Raw genomic sequence first — 14,607 nt, forward strand, 5'->3', positions numbered from 1 at the left:
ACACGTGGGTGATTGAAATACGAACTGTTTTGTCTGTCTTCATGGTAATACTATGAAAGTTTAGATGCCAATCACCATATAAGTTCAAAGATGAAAAAGTCTGGAAGGAGGAGAGATGACTAGAAACGATTCGGTTGGCCGTTTTATGTGTGGATTAATTTGTCAGAGTAGAGGAGCTTGTGCATTTCAGGTAAAATAACAACTCAATGTTTATATCCCAGGACAAATTTGCTAGCAACAGCAAGCTAGCTAAATAGGACAAATTAGCTAGCAAGTGCAAGCTAACTAGCTAAATTGCCATACATGTTTAATGCTTTTCGACCTGTCCCCAAATTAATATCATTGGTTCAGAGTTTGTTTTGATATGTTAACCTGCGTGTCGTGATCGCGTTTGGTGAAGGGGGACAAAATAAATGTATGCACTCTAGCGCACGATGGCGCACGCGCGCAGCCGGTTTGGGTTCTGGCTAAGGCACTGCATCACAGTGCTTGAGGCGTCACTACAGACCCTGGTTTGATCCCGGGCTGTATCACAACCGGCTGTGATCGGGAGTCCCATAGGGTGGTGCACAATTGGCCCAGCGTCGGGTTAGGCCGGTGTAGGCATCATTGTAAATCCGAATTTGTTCTTAACTGACTTGCCTAGTTAAATAGAATATGCTGTGTGGTCCTCCCACTATGACTAGGGAAAGCATGCAGTTTATTAGGCTACAGATTAAATGTAATTATTACATTTTTCTTGGGGGAGGGTTCTCAGACTGTTGAGGGGCAGCTCTTGGGGAACTGTGTGGGGGGGGGGGGGGGGGGGGGTCTTAGAGGGCTGGTGGCCTGGCGGTTGGGGGCTGGTGGCTGATGGGTCGCTGGTTTGATTACCCGTTTTTGACCTTGTGGGAGATCTGTCAACGTGCCCTTGAGCGGTGTGATGACCCTGGTTGATTCTGAGTGTTGCTCTGGATGGGAATCTGTTAGATGACTAATGTGATGTAGATATTGAGCGGCTTCACTGCAAGTAGATTGTATGTTTTATATATTCAATAAAATAAAAAGCAATAAAAGAAGGATGTGGAAAAGTGAAAGAAATTGCCCTATACCAACTAATCCTACACCAGCGTTTCACAAACTCAGTTCTGGGGACCCCAATTGCGGAACGTTTCGTTTTTTGCCTTACCACTACACAGCTGATTCAAAGAATGAACTCCTCATCATGCTTTGATGATTTGAATTAGCGATGTAGTGCTAGGAAAAAAAACTAAACGTGCACCCCTTGGGGTCCCCAGGACCAAGTGTGGGAAACACTGCGCTACACCTATTAAAACCTCACCACTAGTCCACTACTTGGCCCTATCTGATCCTACACCAAGCCGGAAGCCAGAGAGGGCGGGACATTATCATTCAACACAACTTGTAACTCTTCTGCAGTAAAATATCTTACACCCAAGTACTTCTCTGCAGCTGCCACCACAATCTATTTTCTGTGATTTATGTTCCACTTCTGAACGAACCCTTACTGAAGCACATGTTATTCCTATCATTCTCTATTGGCCTTGGCCTACTCACAAGGGAGCCTCTTAGGATCCTTTGCCCTGGACCCATCTTCCAGTACTCTGTCTTCACTGCCTCAGACAACACCATCTGTACTACTCTGACCCTGGCAACCTCGAACTGCCTTTCTCTCACCGGACACTTCTGATCTCCAACACCATGGGTACCCCTACAGTTAACACACACAGCTTTTTACACATATACTACACATACTCTCATGTCTTCCTGCACACTTCTCTCATCTAGGAATATCCCTCCTACACACTGCTGCAACATGACCATCAGCTTGGCACCTAAAACACCATAATGGATCCGGACAAAAGCTCTCATGGGATAACTTTTTAAAATTTTTATGTGTAGGCCTACTTCTTACTATTGTGAACATTCCTTATGGTGACTGGGAAATGTGTGCAATTTTAGGACCTGTGCAGTGTTATAGCATTTTATACATACTGGGTACGTGTATGATTCCACCCCTGTGTGAACCCTCATATGTGAGGTTAGGTTTTCCTTCCAGCTGAATCATTTCTCACATTCTTTGCACTGGTACGATTTCTCCCCTGTGTGAATCATCATATGCGTATTCAGGTGTCCCTTATGAATGAAGCATTTCCCAAATTATTTTCATTGATATCGTTTCTCCCCTGTGTGAGTCTTATGTATTTTCAAATTAGAATATGTCTGAATCGCTATATGTCTGTACAGGTTATGCTTACTGGGGAAACATTTCTCGCATTCTTTGCACTGATACAATTTCTCCCTTGTGTGAATCTTCATATGTGTATTCAGGTGTCCCATATGGATGAAGGATTTGCCTCATTTTTTTGCATTGATATCACCTCTGTTGTTTTAGAGGAGACTCAAAGGAGAAGTGTTTACTACAAACATTACAATAATATATTTCTGTAGTGTGACTTTGCAGGTGATTGATCATGTGTTCTGTGGACTCAAAGTCTTCTCCACACTTCTTGCACATGATGGATGAAACAAAATGCCCCATAAAAACAAGTCTTTCCAAACACCTGGTATGGGATTTGTTTTTATTTTTCCCCCCATGACTTTGATTTAAGTAGTGTAGATTCTGGAAATAGTACTCCACTTTCCACCCCATTGAGCTGCAGAACAGCACAGATTTACTGCAGATAGGGAAATCGAGTCATTAGTTTGTTCTGTTACTCTATAGCCCTGTCCATCATGTTCTGTTTTAACCTCTTCAGTTGTGTTTGTGGGTAGACAGTCCCACTCTCTGTTCTCCACAGTATGTGTGTGGTAAGGATGTGAGAGATGAGGTGGGTCCTTATCATTGCAGTCACTTTGAGTAAATGTGGAGTCTCAAGTATCAGGCTCCAGCCCTTGAAGCTGCTCTTTCCCCTTACTGGTCCTGAACTCCTCATATTCCTCTTTAATCTGTGTGCTCTCTGGGTCCTCCTGCCTCAGACTAAGACTACATTCCTGCTCCCCGTGCTGCTCAGAGGGAACATCCTTTTTAGACACAGGGAGAGTGAGTTGCTGGGGGTCTGAAAATAAAACAAACAGGAAATATTGCAATATATCTCCAGAAATATTTGACATATTTGAATGTTTAAAAAAAAAGTATAGCATACAGTTCCCTATGCCCTGCAGAGATAGTTCAACCAGAACATGCCTACTGCTAGCACACTGTCTGCAGCTAGCTGTAAGATTCAATAGAACTAGCTAGTTAATGAACTAGTAGCCCATTAATTGACGCTAACTATTTGGTATTGTATCCCCATTAGCTGTTTGCGAAAGCAGCAGTTACTCTTCCTGGGTTCGAAACATAACATGAAACATAACATCGCACAGAACATTAATAGACAAGAACATCTCAAGGACAGAACTACTCTACATACATTTTTAAAAGGCACACGTAGCTTACATATTAATACACATAAATCTCAATCAAATAGGGGAGAGGTGTTGTGCGGCGAGGTGTTGCTTTATGTGTTTTTTTGAAACCAGATTTGCTGTTCATTTGAGAAATATGAGAGGGAAGGGAGTTCCATGCAATAATGGCTCTATATAATACTGTACGCTTTCTTGAATTTGCTCTGGATTTGGGGATTGTGAAAAAAACTCTGGTGGCATGTCTGGTGGGGTAAATGTGTGCGTCAGAGCTGTGTGTAAGTTGATTATACAAAAATTCTGAATTTTCAACACGTTTCTTAAAAAAAGGGATGCACTCAGTCTCTCCTCAACTCTTCGCCAAGGGAGACTGGCATGCATAGTATTTGTATTAGCCCTCTTGCTTGCTTTTCATTGTAATCAGTGTCGCTCTGTTCTGGGCCAGCAGCAGCTTAACTAGGCATGACTGGACAAATAATCAAGATAAAACAAAACTAGAACCTGCAGGACTTGCTTTTTTGGAGTGTGGTGTCAAAAAAGCAGAGCATCTCTTTATTACGGACAGACCTCTCCCCATATTTACAACCATTGAATCTATGTGTTTTGACCATGACAGGTTACAATCTAAGGTAACACCAAGTCATTGTGTCTCCTCAACTTGTTCAACAGCCACACCATTCATTACCAGATTCTTAGGGAATGATTTTTACCAAATACAATGCTATTAGTTTTAGAGATGTTCAGGACCAGTTTATTACAAGATTCTCTGGTCTGATGAAACCAATATTGAATTATTTGACCTGAATGCCAAAACAGACTGCAACTCTTTGTTAAGGGTTTAAATGACTCCATTAGCTGTGGTTGCTAATGCGTATATGGTTGAATCATCAGCATACATGGACACACGTGCTTTGTTTAATGCCAGTGGCAGGCAGGTCATTGGTAAAAATAGAAAAGAGTAAGGAGCAGCTCTGCGGTACTCCCCACTTTCCATGTTTGACATTAGAGAAGCTTCCATTAAAGAAAGTTCTATTCGAGTTCTATTAGATAGATAGCTCTGAAAGGCCATAACACTTTTGTTTTCTAAACAACAGGCTATGGTCAATTTTGTAAAATGCTGCACTGAAATCTAATCTTCTTCTTATCATTTTCTTTCAACAAATCATCAGTCATTTGTGTCAGTACAGTACATGTTGAGTGCCCTTCTCAACAAGCATGCTCAAAGTCTGTTGTTAATTTGTTTACAAAGAAATAGTATTGTATTTGGTCAAACACAATTTTTTCCCAACAGTTTGCTGAGAGCTGGCAGTAGGTCTGCTGTTAGAACCCGTAAAGGCTGCTTTACCACTCTTGGGCAGCGGAATGACTTTTGCTTCCCTCCAGGCCTAAGGACGAAGACTTTCCTCTAGGCTCAGATTAAAGATATGACAGATACGAGTTGCTATTGAGTCAGCTATCGTCCTCAGTATCTTTCCATCTCCGGGGTCAATGCCAGGTTCGTCATTATTGATCAATAACAATACATTTTCCACCTCTCCCGCACTAACTTTACAAAATTCTAACTTGCAATGCTTTTCTTTCATTATTAGTTTGTTTGTGCATGAGTTGTTGTCATTTCCTGCGTAAGTTTGCCCATTTTGCCAATAAAGTAATCATTCAAATATTTGGCAACATCAAATGGCTTTGTGAGTTTAATTTGTCTTTCTGCCCATAATTTAATTTAAAGTAATCCAAAGTTGTTTTTCCATCAGTCTTTATATCATCGATCTTGGCTTCATAATACAGTTTCTTCTTCTTTTTGTTGAGTTTAGTCACATCATTTCTCAATTTGCAGTAAGTCAGACAGTCAGATGTGCAGCCGGACTTATTAGCCACTCCTTTTGCCCCATCTCTTTAAACCATACAGTTTTTCAATTCCACATCAATCCATGGAGCCTTAACAGTTCCAACAGTCAGTTTCTTAACAGGTGCAAGTTTATCAAAAATGTGAAGAATTAATTTTATAAATTCATCAGTGCAGCGTCTGTATGCTCCTTTTTAATCACATCAGACCAACAAATATTTGTAACATCATCCAAATAAGTGTCACAGCACACCTATACACTATTTTAGCCCAGCTTTTGGAACTTTTGATATAGCCACTTCATTGTGATCACTCCATCGAATGGATACGAATACAGCTTTAGAACAAAGATCTACAGTATTAGTAAAAGTGTAATCAATACATGTGGATGATCTTGTTCCTTTACAGTGCATTTGGAAACTATTCAGACCCCTAGACCTTTTCTACATTTTGTTACGTTACAGCCTTATTCTAAAATTTATTAAATTGTTGCTTTTTTCATCAATCTATACACACATCCCTATCAAGAAAAGTAAAATCAGGTTGTTAGGCATTTTGTAAAAAACAGAAATATTACATTTACATAAGTGTTCAGACCCACTGATTGCTGAAGTGCGTAGCGTGTAAAAATCGCCTGTCCTTGGTTGCAACACTCACTACCGAGTTACAAATTGCCTCTGGAAGCAATGTCAGCACAATAACTGTTTGTCGGGAGCTTCATGAAATGGGTTTCCATGGCTGAGCAGCCATACAAGTCTAAGATCACCATGCACAATGCCAAGCATTAGCTAGAGTGGTGTAAAGCAAGCCGCTATTGGATTCTGGAGCAGTGGAAATGCGTTCTCTGGTGATGAATCACGCTTCACCATCTGGCAGTCCGATGGACGAATCTGGGTTTGGTGGATGGCAGGAGAACGCTACCTGCCTGAATGCTAGTGCCAACTGTAAAGTTTGGTGGAAGAGGAATAATGGTCTGGAGCTGCCCCTTAGTTCCAGTGACGGGAAATTGTAATGCTACGTTGTTCAATGACATTCTAGACGATTCTGTGTTTCCAACTTTGTGGCAACAGTTTGGGGAAGGCCGTTTCCTGTTTCAGCATGACAATGCCCCTGTGCACAAAGCGAGGTCCATGCATAAAGCAGGTGTCCACATACTTTTGGTCAGGTAGTGTCTCTTTTTTTTCAAGCCCTTTTGGCTACCTGGTCTACTTTTTCATTCCCACCCACTCCCAAGTCGTCTTGGACCAAGCAGAATATCCCTACTACACCCAGTCTCTCTAGTCGCCATAATAACATAACACTTGGGTGGCTGGAGTCATTGACTTGGGTGGCTGGAGTCTTTATTTCTTATTTATTGAATAAACCAAGTTAATTTTAACCATTCATCATCCAGGCAATACCATAGCTACAATGTTAATTGCACCGATTGGCTCTGAATCCTGATTGGCTGGTAAATTGAATGGCTTTTTGAACAAAGGTTTGGTCCCTCTGACCAAATTATTGAAAGAACTGCTTTTAATAGCAGGTGTCAGTAGCTATGTTTCCATTAACTTGTCTAGTGATTTTTTTGTTTTTTTTCGACATTTAGAAAGTTTGCATGGAAAATAGATGTGACAATTGCTTGCTTGCTAGGGCGCATTTCCATGTAACTATTTTTTTGTCAAAAACAGCTGGCTGAAATGACATAACCCTTTCCCAAACACCGGCGAGTAGCGTGGAGGAAATGGAGAAAAAGTTGGTGAAGCAACCAACTGCTGTGCTGGAATGAGAACAATATGTGAGTCAGTTGTAATGGTATGAAGCGGGAGGATGAGGGTGAAGGACCGGAATGGTCGGTAGTGGAAAGATCAGGATAAAGTAAAGAAAGCATAAAGAGGGCCAAGGTAGGAAGCAAGAGTAATGATGTGTCGGAGTGGAAAGTGGTGATAGTGTTTGATGAGACCACAGGGCCTCACTTTACACCCTATCCGACTAACTAAGGCTGTAGATAAAGAGGTAGGTGAAGTGATATTAGCTTGGTTCATTGGACATGGTAGGTTGTTAATATTGTGTGGTAGCCAGGCTCAGCAAGAGAAGATTCTGAAAATGGAAAACACTTGATGGGAAGAAGATTAAAAAGGCAGGTCCCTGGTGCTTATGCTAGATTGAGGAGTCATCACTGGGGTCCCAATATCTATGTCCACTAGATATTAAAGAAAATGTGAAGGGAGGCAGAGTGATTGAGGCCAAAAGGTTTCATCAGTAGGAAAGAAGGACAAAGAAGTGAAAGCTTATCAGTGATGCTGAGGTTTGAGAACGTCTTTCCGGGAAAAGTACAGATAGAATTCCTTAGTTTCAATGTTAAGAGAATTTGTCCCATATCCTCTGCAGTGTTTTAAAAGGGACATGTAGCTGCTCAGTGTAAAGGAAATAAAAGATGTGCCAAGTGTGGAGGGGCACATGATTACGGTGAATGTGGAAGCAATGTGAAGGTTAAGTGTTGTAATTGTGGGGGAGAACACAGTGCAGCATTTGGTGGATGCCAGGTACAGAGAGTGGCTAAGAGATATAGGATCAGTCATGATGTATCGTATGCAGAGGCCGTAAAATAGATTGGTAGAACTACAGCATGGACTGATGGAGCTTACATTGATGTGCCTGTAGTAAGTGGACCTACTGTCGGGGCTGGTGCTTCTGATAGTCCTGGCATGGTTTCGAGGCCTGTTCAGAAATCTTGTGCTCATGAATGTGTTGTGTCAAAGGACACTTTGATAATGAATAAAGTTGACTTCATAGCTTTTATTGGTAAGGTTATCAATACGACTCAGGTTGTGGAAAGCAGAAATGCCAGATTGAAGGTTATTGTGGAGACGGCAAAATAAATATTGGGGGTAACAGATGTTACTGTTGAAATGGTTGTTGGCATGTTGAACAATCCTAAGGGCGGAGTGTTTCAGCATGATATAGATCAAGTTTAATGGGGTTGGGGAGGGGTTTTTGGAGGAGGGTGTGGTAGAAGTTCGGATTTATTTGGTTTAGAGTTTTATTACCATGGTGGTACAGAATTGGGCAGATCATGATTGATTGTACATTCCAGCACAGTAGGTGGCGGCAAGCTCTTAAACGATAGTTTGCGGACCTCCATGATATCATCATAGAAGAACGCAGAGCCTAATAAAAATGTAGTGGTTGCGCATTAATAAAAATTGGCGATAATCTGTATGACCATGTGTCAGGCAGCACGTGAAAGCCACCATGGATAGAATACAATAATTTACTAATATTTGCCATATTCTAATAATTATCATGTGCTAATGCACCGCCACGGATCTAGCGCACATGGGCATGCACTATCGAATGCTTAGGCTACTCAGTACTATGATGAAACTTGCACTCCTGTAGATCTGAAATAATTGGATGGTGAAACTTGTTAGCCTAACGGAAAAGCAAAGCGAGGCAATTCAGGCATTATGGAATGTCAGGACAAGGAGCCTGCAAAGAAACATTTTTATAGTTGAAATGTTTTATTTTGCAAGCAGTGGGCATTTAGAATTCAAATGTAGAGTGGACCTGTATTCGGCAATCATCATTTATTCGAAAAACACAGTTTCCATCATCGTTTGTCGCAATAAACCCCTGTCGAACAGATACAAATGTTGTCAATCTTTATAAAATTGCTTCTATATTACATGTCACAACATTTTGTGGGGGGTGACATTGATTTTGTAGAATAAATTGGGGGCATTTTTCATCAAAGTTGCTACACAGACATAAGGGGAACCCCAGACAGTGGCATAAAGTTGAAGCATCTTTTTAGAACGTTTTCTCACCATCAAATATGGTAGTGAGGGGAAGTCGAGACGTGGGTAGTGGGAGAGGATGGAAACTAGACCGACATTCTGCAAAAAAAATATATTGATGAAACACCTGATCTCAATAAATGTTTGTTCCAAAAACGAAAATCTGTTACACAGTGCACTACGTTTTGTAGGCTTGGCCAAAGTTTCCCAAAATTGCGTTGTTTAGAAAGAGTGCAAGGTCGACTTCAGTTTGTGCACATGCGCACTTCACAGAGGAGGCGTTCCCTAATGAAAATATGCAAATATATGATACAATTGGATCTCGCGCTTGGCTTTGCCCACCTTTTTTGTACTGCCCACTATGCTTCATTTTCATCTGGGTAAACAACCCAGATGAACTATCTTGGTTTAGTTATACAAATCTTTGGTTGCTATTTCAAAATTGGTGGAATTTCCTAATTTAGACAAGGCAACCCAGGGACATTCAACATCTTTTTTGGTAAGCCATTCCAGTGTAGCTTTGGTCTTGCATTTTAGGCCATTTGTCTTGCTGAAATGTGAAACTCTATCCCAGTGTTAGGGTCTTGGCTGGGACTCTTCTGTCCTAGCTTGAAGGCGAAGCTGGTTCTACCATTGGGGTGCCAGGGCAGAGAAGAGCTTGGACTAGGATGAGTGGTAGCTGCCAAGAGACCAGAGGTGGCAGAACGGATTGCTCTGGTTGGGGTGTAGGGATTGAGCATAGCCTGAAGGTAGGGAGAGGCAGATCCTCTTGCTGCTCCATAGGCAAGTACCATGGTCTTGTAGTGGATGCAAGCTTTGACTGGAAGCCAGTGGAGTGTGCGGAGGAGTTGACATGGGAGAACTTGGAAAAGCTGAACACCAGGCGGGCTGCAATGTTCTGGACAAATTGCAGGTGTTTGATGACACTGGCATGGAGCCAAGCCAACAGCGAGTTGCAGTAGTCAAGACAGGAGATGATAAGTTCCTGGATTAGGACCTGTGGCGCTTCCTGTGTAAGGTAGAGTTGTACTCTACAGATGTTGTAGAGCAGGGGTGGGCAATTCAAGTCCTCAAGGGCCTGATTGATGTCACAGTTTTGCCCCAGCCCCAGCTAATACACCTGACTCCAATAATCACCTAATCGTGATCTTCAATTTAGAATGCAATTCACCGTGTCAAAAGCAGCGGAGGATTTGGATGAGAACAGAGGAGAGAGTCAGCTTTGGCAGTGCGGAGAGCCTACATGACACAGAGAAGAGCAATCTTCAAGCCTGACTGGTTAGGGTCAAGAAGATCATTCTGAGAGAGATAGTGAGAGAGTTGGTCAGACAGCACACCCAAGTGTTTTGGAAAGGGATACCGGTCTGTTGTGTTTGACGTCAGAGGAGTGGAGTGTTGGTTTCTTGAGTGAGGGAGCAACTCGGTCCATTTTGGAGTTAGAGGGGTCAGGGATGAGTTGATGAGGGAAGTGAGAAAGACTCCAGAGTTGGTCTGGAGAAGGGAGGATGGGATGGGTTCGAGCGGGCAGATTGTCAGGCGGCCAGACCTTACTAGTTGCATGATTTCATCTAGAAAGAGAGGGGCGAAAGAGGTCAAGGCGTAGGGTAGTTCTGTGTGAGTGGGACAAGTGGACTCAACAGGCTGAGTGAATGAGGAGCGGATGTTTTCAACCTTATTTTCAAAGTGGTTGACGAAGTCATCCGCAGAAAGGGAGGAGGGACACGGAAGGGGGTGGGGGTGGAGGATTAAGAAGGGAGGAGAAGGTGGGAAAGAGTTTCCTGGGGTTAGAGGCAGAAAAGCTTGAAATGTAGTGATAGAAAGTAGTTTGGCAGCAGATACAGAGAAAGGGGAGGTTATAGAGGAGGGAGTGGAAGGATGATAGGTCCTCCGGAAGTTTAGTTTTCCTCCATTTTCGCTCAGCTGCCCACGGCCCTGTTCTGTGCAAGTCATAGGATGTGGAAAGGGAGGAGAGTAGGGTTGAAGAGGCATAATCAGGAGACAGGAGGGACAAGGATTTAGCAGAATGGATATATGATAGGACGAGAGAGTAGTAGGAAAGAGTGCGAAGATTGCGATGGCAGTTGACAATCTGGGTAGGAACTGCGTGGCTAGGGTTGGAGGACGGGGAAACAGAAAAGGAACAGCCTCCAGTAAAGAGGAGGTCAAGCGTGAGCCTTCCTTGTGAGTGGGAGGGGACTGAGGTCAAAGGAGGCAAGGAGGAGAAAGAGAGAGTTGGAAAGAAATTAATCGAAGGCAGATGTCAGAAGGTTGAAGTCGCCAAGTACAAAGATCGGTGAGCCATCGACAGGAAATTAGCTTATCAGTGTGTCAAGCTCATTGAGGAACTCTCTAAGGCAGCGTTTCCAAAATGTGGTTTATGCCCTAACACTACACAGCTGATTCAAATGACCAATGCTTGATGATTAGTTGATTATTTTAATCAGCTGTGTAGTACTAGGGCATAAACCAAAACGTGCACCCCTTGGGGTCCCGAGGACCGTGTTTGGTAAACCCTGCTCTAAAAGGCACCTGGTGGGCGATAGATGACAACAATGTTAAGCTTGAGTGGACAAATGAAGGTGACAGCATGGAATTCAAATGAGATGGACAGGTGAGAGGGAGAAAAGAGAAAATCTCCATTTAGGAGAAATGAGTAGCCCTTTACCACCACCGAGGCGACCAGATGCTAACAAACTATGAGAGAAAACATACTCAGATTAAGCGAGACCAGCTGGAGTAGCAGTATTCTCTGGGGTGACCCATGTCTCCGTCACGGCTAAAAAGTCAAGAGACTGAAGGGCAGCATAGTTTGAGATGAACTCAGCTTTCTTGACCGCAGATTGGCAGTTCCAAAGGCTGACAGACCAGGAATACCACATGGGTTGTACATGCAGGGCACACTAAATTAGAAGGGTTTCAGCCAAGGGGTGAGGAGCGTCTGTAAAGCCTAAAGGGAGAGGAGCGAACTAGGATAGAAAACACACAGTTGCCAAAGCGGCAAAAGAGCCAAACGAGATCATCTGAAAATAACTAGGTAAAATGTGAGAGTGAGAGAGTGGTGTGTAGCCTTCCTCTCTTCATAACAGTAACACCTTATTCATGAGACTGAGTGTTGCAGTACCATTCATTAACCTCTTATTCAAAAAATATATTCAACATCAGTGAAGAATAGTTTTCAAATGAAAATGTGTGTATAATGTGCAAATACACTATCCACAGTTTTAATGGTGCTCTAATCTGGATTGTAGCCTACCTGTTTACAAATGTATCCCTGGGATATTTGAGATGTTTTAAAAGCTCCTTGTCGGCTTTGAGGTATATTTTTAGCTTGAAATGCACTAAGGCCTAACTGAAAAAAAGCCCTGGGTTGAAATCTTGATTCACATCGGCTTGTTAATGAATGAAATAAATAAGATGCCACACTATGGGACACATATCAAAGTATACAGGATATTAGATGCATTGTTGCCTACTATGATCTATTCTATAGCCTAGTTAAACAGTCAATTTTGGGTAATTCACTTTGAAACAATGACTGCATGAATAGGCATCATAGCCAATGTGAACTACGCAAATCATAGCCGCAGGAAGTAGTGTGTGTGTGTGTGTGTGTGGGGGGGGGGGGGCCAACCCCTACTTCCTACGGCTATGATGCCTATTCATGCAGCCTTTATTTCAAAGTGAAATTATGTGTAATTGCAGGAATTAATGTGCACACTGCTCTCAAAGCAGTCTAGTCTGGCCTTGTGTTTTCAAAAAAAAGCTTTCAAAATCCTAATCCAAATCATGATCATTATGAAGTAATTTTTCTCCCATAATTCATTAATTAGCCTAATTCATTAATGCACTATAAATGTAGGCTAATCTTTGACCATTCTAATTCATTAGTCTAAAATGTTATAAGGACTTGCAGTTGCATTCATGTTCGAAGGTGTTTTTTTTTGCAACAGTGAATTGTGAAACAGGCATGTTTTTCCCGAACACGTGGAGATGTCTTTAGAAAATTAAGCCTATTTTAATCCATTATCTTAATTTAGCTTAACTTCATTTGGTTTTAGAGAACTTTTTGTAGGCATTTCTAAACCATGTCAATTGAATTGATGTCCCATCAATAGCCTACGTCTCTCTCCACTGATATTGTAGGCCTTTCAACTTTTAAATTTGCAGCAATGCCTTGTGCTAAAATAAGAATATATTCTAATAATACTGTATGTAGGCCTACGAGTGCACATTTCGTGTATGTTTTTTTTTATACTGAAGCAATGCTATAATAAGCCAAACTCCATCACTTTTTTGCTATTACACTGAGGGATTGGGTTGGGAAGGAATACGTAACCACTCTCAAATTCATAGATGGAGCTCCAAAAGTACTGACAGTGAATGAGCTCAACATGATCATTTTTAGACATAGGCCTCTATAAGACACAACCTTTTGGGTTATGATGGAGCAGTTGTAGGCCTACTAAGATTAAAGGAATAGCAATTAAGCCCTTTTTCTACTTACCCAGAATTCATGGATACCATTTTTATGTCTCTGCGTACAGTTTGAAGGAAGTTGCTAACTAGCGTTAGACTTCCAGTTATTGCACTAAGGCTAGTTAGGCTCGCAAACTAGCTTCAACTTCCTTCAAACTGCACGCAGAAACATAAAAATGGTATCCATGAATTCATCTGACTCTGGATAAGTAGAAAAGGGCTAAATTGCCAAAATCTCAAACTATCCCGTTAAATATTCAAGAATCGGGTATTGGGTAGCCTATATACATACACTACATGACCAAAAGTATGTAGACACCTGGTCGTTGGACATCTCATTCCAAAATCATGGGCATTAATACGGAGTTGGTCTCCTTTTGCTGCTATAACAGCCTCCAGTCTTCTGGGAAGGCATTCCACTAGATGTTGGAACATTGTTGCAGGGACTTGCTTCCATTCAGCCACAAGAGCATTAGTTGGTTGGGCACTGATGTTGGGTGATTAGGCCTGGCTCGCAGTCAGCATTCCAATTCATCCCAAAGGTGTTCGATGGGATTGAGGTCAGGGCTCTGTGCAGGCCAGTCAAGTTCTTCCACACCGATCTCGACAAACAATTTCTATATGGATCTCGCTTTGTGCACGGGGGCATTGCCATGCTGAAACAGGAGGGCCATGCTAATACAAAGTCGGACGCACAGAATCGTCTAGACTGTCATTGTATGCTGTAGCGTTAAGATTTACCTTCAGAAGAACTAAGGAGCCTAGCCCGAACCATGAAAAACAGCCCCAGACCATTATTCTTCCTCCACCAAACTTTACAGATGGCACTATGCAATGGGGCAGGTAGTGTTCTCCTGGCATCTGCCAAACCCAGATTCATCCGTCGGACTGCCAGATGGTGAAGCTTCACTAATCACTCCTGAGAACGCGTTTCCATTGCTTCAGAGTCCAATGGCGGCGAGTTTTACACCACTCCAGCCGACGCTTGGGATTGAGCATGGTGATTTTAGGCTTGTGTGCGACTCCTCGGCCATTAAAACCCATTTCATGAAGCTCCCAACAAACAGTTATTGTGCTGACGTTGCTTTCAGGGGCCGTTTGGAA

Source organism: Oncorhynchus mykiss, chromosome 8 (genome assembly GCF_013265735.2).
Source record: "Oncorhynchus mykiss isolate Arlee chromosome 8, USDA_OmykA_1.1, whole genome shotgun sequence".
Taxonomy (NCBI): domain Eukaryota; kingdom Metazoa; phylum Chordata; class Actinopteri; order Salmoniformes; family Salmonidae; genus Oncorhynchus; species Oncorhynchus mykiss.